This window comes from Staurois parvus, unplaced genomic scaffold, assembly GCF_062004578.1.
Source record: "Staurois parvus isolate SC_StPar_1 unplaced genomic scaffold, SC_StPar_1.0 ptg000437l, whole genome shotgun sequence".
NCBI classification, from domain to species: Eukaryota; Metazoa; Chordata; class Amphibia; order Anura; family Ranidae; genus Staurois; species Staurois parvus.
The window spans coordinates 1,000,260-1,006,632 of record NW_028318233.1 but is presented as its reverse complement, the minus strand read 5'-3'; positions in this window follow the sequence as shown (position 1 = coordinate 1,006,632).

Genomic DNA, 6,373 nt, shown 5'->3' with positions numbered 1-6,373 from the left:
GAGGTGACTTGGGTATCCGTGTGGTAATGGTAATGAAATGCGCACTCACCGGACGCACATATTAAATGCGCCTTATATGTAATTATCCTCGCCGGAGAAAGCCCCACCCTCCTGCTCATGTGACCGTACCGAGTAATTTCTGGTATGGCGCTTCCGGATCTCTAGGTTCCGGCTTGTGTTGCATCTGTACTGACGTTACGAGTGTTCTAGCCCACAGATCCACTCTAAGGACGAAATACCACCCACTACCCAGGCCATCCGGAGGGACAGCACCCACCAGGATTACACAGGGGGACCCCTTTGAGGAAGAGGACCACTTTCCTCGGACCCTATAGAGGGAGGACCACCCATTACCTAGCATCAGGATAATTACATATAAGGCGCATTTAATATGCGCGTCCGGTGAGTGCGCATTTCATTACCATTACCACACGGATACCCAAGTCACCTCAATTTTTCATATTCATCTATATATTTGATGAACTATTTCATAATTCTTATATTTAATATTAAGGACTTACTGTTCCCTTTGTTCACGTATTGTCTATAAGCGCTGCACTCTTCATATACATTGTCTTCTCCACAGGTCATTGGTACCTTTTTTCTGTGCATAGCAGCTTGTTTACTAAGGCGCTTATACCACTTTTTATACAAGAGAATAGTCAGGGTCACAAGCCGGGTTCAGTAACTCACGGGCAGCACGGTACAGAGGGTCAGGCAGAAGGATGGTCAGGCAAGCCAGGGGTTAAACAGGAGACGGTCAGCAACAATGCAGAGGTCGGCAACAGAAGATAGGCAGAGGAACAGAAACACAGGATACCAGGTACAGGGGCTCATGGGAAACAATACACCAAGGCACTGACTGCAGGCCTGGCCATTCCTTAAATACACCTCCTGCAATCAGCCTCACTTGATGGTTTGATTGCAGGAGTGAGCTTCTGGCTGCTGAAAGCACCCGCTGGCCAGCCCTGGTACTGCAGCCCACATGGCAGGTGAGTCCCACCACCAGTGGTGAATCCATTCCTGACAGGAAGTATTATATGTCGGTGTTATTATCACGGGTGGTGGATTGGACTTATAACTCGGAGGGGGAAAAGTTGGGTTAAAATTGAAAGTATACTAAGTAATGTACAGTTGGAGAGGATTATTTGGATTCCAGAAAAGTTTTTAGTGTTGGATGAAGAAAGTAGTGCACTAACACGAGAGGTGTTAAGAATGTGTGTTAAGAGTGTGGGATAGGTTGCACAAATCATTGGGATGGGAGTATAATTCATTATGGATACCCCTGGTGGATACGGATTTTCTCCCACCAGATAAGGAGCACATCTCAGGGAAATGGTTTAGAAATAGAAATGCGCGATTAAGGGACATAGTTGACAAGGGGAAGTTATGTAAATTTCAGGAACTAAGGAGTAAAAAAGATTTATTTTATATACTGGATGAATTTAGATATCAGTTGGGCCATTTTGTTTCAGCACTCCCCCAACCACTGAGGATGTCGGAGGATATGCTCCCTTTTGAAAAAATGTTGATTCACAGGTCCGCCTATAAACATATAATTTCTAGAATATATAAGATTCTTATTGAATGGTGGGACCTGAACCTCTGTCATTCTTAGAAAGATGGGAAAGAGAACTGGGTACAAAAATTAATGAACAAAGTGGTAAATATAAACACAGTAGAAATTGCTTAGTTAGGTTGTATTGTACACCGAGTGTTGCACATAAACAGAAAGAAGAAATTTCACCACTATGTTGGAGAGGTTGTGGGGAAAGAGGGACTATGACTCATATTTGGTGGGATTGTATAAAAATTCAGGGCTTTTGGCAAGAGGTAATTCAATCTATACAGGAGATTGTGGGGATAACTATCCAAAAGGATCAGTGGGTTTGTTTTAAAGGACCAAGTTGTCAATAAAACAGTATAAAATAGTTTAATATATCATTTAATTAGTGCTGCAAAAGGATTAATCCCTACATTCTGGCAGGTTCCAGATCCCCCAACAATGAGAGATTGGATGAGGAGGATTGAATATATAAATATGATGGAGGAGTTATACCACATTGATGAAGATAAAATGGGAAAATTTAGAAAAGAATGGAGTAGGTGTGATGTTTTTAAATCATCAGAAAAATATCTCAGGATAATGGGTACCAAGTAGGAGGATTTAGAGATTCAAACTGAATAACTGGAGAGTGATAAACGTAGAGTGACCATAGGTGTTTAGTAGAAAGGTTTAGAAAGAGATCGTTAGAAAAAGATTGATAGGTGTGATTATGGGGATAGGGAGGCTGGGGTGTTAAGGTGAAGCGGTTTAGGAAAAGGATAGCTAAACTGTTTATGTTACGATAAATTGTGTACTGTTTTAATTTGTACTGAAATAAAATTTAATAAAGGACATTAATAAAAAAATACCACCTAAAGAAAGCTCTATTTGTGGGAAAAAAAAGGATATAAATTTAATTTGGGTGCAGTGTTGCATAACCACACAATTATCAGTTAGTTACGTAGTGCCGTATCGCAAAAAAATGGCCTGGTCAGGAATGGGGGTAAATCCTCTGGATCTGCAAGTGGTTAAAGTACAGTAGCCTTCTGCCAAAATGCAGTACATGCTTTAATGTTAGGTTAGGGCAGTGGTCGGCAAGCCGCGGCTCGTGAGCCACATGCGGCTCTTTACAAACTTAAATGCGGCTCTTCTGTGTGCCGGGCGCCCGCTCCCCTCCCTCCTCTCGGGCGGCCGCCCCCTCCCCTCCCTCCTCTCGGGCGGCCGCCCCAAAAGTCAGGACTCTGCAGCTGTCAGGATGTAGGCGGGGCAGCCAGGATGTAGGCGGGGCAGCGTGACGAACTCCTCTCCTCTCACAGTCCGCCCTGAAGACCAGAACGGCACGGGAACACGGCGAGAGGAACGCGCGGAACAAACGTAAGTGAATTGACACAGGGGGGACTTACTATATGGGGGACTTACTATATGGGGAATGAATTACTATATGGGGAATGAATTACTATAGGGGGGATGAATTACTATATGGGGGATGTATTACTATATGGGGGATGAATTACTATATGGGGGATGAATTACTATGGGGGATGAATTACTATATGGGGGATGAATTACTATATGGGGGATGAATTACTATGGGGGATGAATTACTATATGGGGGATGAATTACTATGGGGGATGAATTACTATATGGGGAATGAATTACTATGGGGGATGAATTACTATGGGGGATGAATTACTATATGGGGGATGAATTACTATGGGGGATGAATTACTATATGGGGGATGAATTACTATAGGGGGGGTGAATTACTATAGGGGGGATGAATTACTATATGGGGGATGAATTACTATATGGGGGATGAATTACTATGGGGGATGAATTACTATATGGGGGATGAATTACTATGGGGGATGAATTACTATATGGGGGATGAATTACTATGGGGGATGAATTACTATGGGGGATGAATTACTATATGGGGGATGAATTACTATATGGGGGATGAATTACTATGGGGGATGAATTACTATATGGGGGATGAATTACTATGGGGGATGAATTACTATATGGGGGATGAATTACTATAGGGGGGATGAATTACTATATGGGGGATGAATTACTATATGGGGGATGAATTACTATAGGGGGGATGAATTACTATATGGGGGATGAATTACTATGGGGGATGAATTACTATATGGGGGATGAATTACTATGGGGGATGAATTACTATATGGGGGATGAATTACTATATGGGGGATGAATTACTATGGGGGATGAATTACTATATCGGGGATTAATTACTATGGGGGATGAATTACTATGGGGGATGAATTACTATATGGGGGATGAATTACTATATGGGGGATGAATTACTATATGGGGGGTGAATTACTATATGGGGGATGAATTACTATGGGGGATGAATTACTATAGGGGGGATGAATTACTATGGGGGATGAATTACTATATAATAGATGTATTTTCAGTTTTAAAAATGTGGCTCTCAAAATAAATTTCAATCGTGGTTTTGGCGAGATTTGGCTCAGTTGAAAAAAAAGGTTGCCCACCACTGGGTTAGGGAATTAAGGCATTTAAAGTTAGAACATTTAGAAAATTTAAATGTTTTATAAACAATTTTAAAATACTGTTTTAATATAAAGAAAACCGGTTCAGGAAGATATTCACAAAAAACATACTACAAATCAACAGTAACAGTAAAATAAATGTAATTAGCTGCATAGCAGTCCAATCTGATGTTTTAAAGTAATTGGCTCTCATAATTTACCCTTGGAAACCAGGCATAGTTCTAATAGTAATCAAGAGCCACTGAGTTGCAAAAGCAGCCATTTTTTCTGGTCCCTGATGAGGACGTTTACAAAATTAACATAACCAATCAAAATGTCTGAGGGATGTGCTGAAGGGGTGTTGAAGAGTTTTATGATGTTCAGCAGAAACACCCTTAATGCCAATTGGACAAAGTTTTGCAAACTGACGACCAATAGTGCACATAATTAAATTACAATTTGATAGAGAACAAATATGAGATACAGGCTATGCCTGTTTTGCTTAGAAGATCTAATGTATTTTATAAGCCTTCTGCTCCTAGTATTTGGTGTCTCATTGATTGTTTTTGTTTATACATTAGTGCAATCACTTTTTAAGAAATGTAAGTTAATAGCAGGAATTATTATGGAAATTGTATGAAACTTACCTTTTGTACACTTCATCAGCATATTAGCATAGGCCACAATCCTCCAGTCATATATACACCAATCAGCCATAGCATTATGAACCCCTACCATTATTCATTGAGACATGGACTCCACTAGACTTCTGGAAGGTATGCTGTTGTATCTGGCACCAAGCCATCAGTAGCAGATCTTTTAAGTCCTGTAAGTTGCAAGGTGAGGCCTTCGTGGATCAGATTGGTTTTCCAACACATCCCACAGATGCTCAATTGGATTGAGACCTAGACAATTTTGAGGCCAAGTCAACACTGCAAACTCGTTGTCTTGTTTCTCAAACTATTCTTGAATTCTTTAGAATGGGCCACCTTATTCCATAGCTGAGTGGTCCAGTTCAGATGCTCAGGTGCCCATTTTAGGTGCTTTTGGCTTTTGACATGGGTCATCAGATTGAGAGTAGACATCACTGGGGCAGGTTAAACCTGCAGTTAACCCTTTGTGCACAAACAGTAGCCACACCACATATTGTAGCCTCCCTAGCGGTCTGATTATGTCCATATTTCTGTGCTCAAAGCAGTACATTTTTTTGCATGGAAATATGTATCTTTTTTATTGTAGGCCTGTAATTTTTAGGAATAACTCACTGAAATCTGTCCGAACTAGAGTCTAGTAAACATCCCGGGTATATTAAAATTTGAAACACGAAATCATAAATTATAATTTACTAAAAATCATAAAAAATAATAATATAATAATAATAAATTTAATTAAATAATATAATCAAACAAAGAACACTGAAATTTGAAATAAAGCTCCAAGTTCGCACATCACTGAGCAAAGTCGCAAAATCGTTTTCAGTGTCTGATGACGAATTTCCCCACGAATCATTATCACTCAATTCTGCAAGTAGTTCTAATTTACTATCGCTGTTCTCTAGATGGTCTAAAACCGCTTTTGACCTAAAGGGACGCTTTTTGGACACCATGGACATTTCTCAGTTTCCAGGCAGAAAGAACAGTAAAAATGCAGGCAGGGACAGGAAAAAGCACTCGGGACAAAATGTATGTGAAATGCTTTGATACAGTAATGTTTTACTATGTTATTTTAGTAAATTTAGTGAATGTCACTTTTACAACTTTCAAAATTCCCGCCAGTTCCATCCTCTGTACGTCCCGACGTCGCAGGGAACGGAACCCAGAAGACAGATGCCGACATCCGCCGGAGGATATTGCAGGGGACAGTGCAGGAGGGACATCGAGGTTAAGAAACATGCACATCTCTAGCAGAATCTGCTGTAGTATTTCTGACCTTTAGAAAATGTTGCTGCCATGCCCAGACAAGAATGTAATAAAGTTTATAATATGGTAGCCTTCTGCAAAGAGGCAGTAAACATTTTAATTGTCAAAGTCGGTAAAACATTACACTTGCCAATTTTTTTCTGCTTTTAACAGATCAACTTCTGGGACAACATCCTCACTTGCTGCCTAATATATCCCACCCACTTTCAAATGGCATTGTAATGAGATAATCAATATTACATACTTTACCTGTCAGTGTTCCTAATATTATATCTGATCAGTCTATAGGTTTTGATGACAAAGATATAAAACAATATATAGAACTGTGTTTGTAGATACCAAAAAAGATCAATCAGTCGGAGTATCTAAGAAAATGGATGGT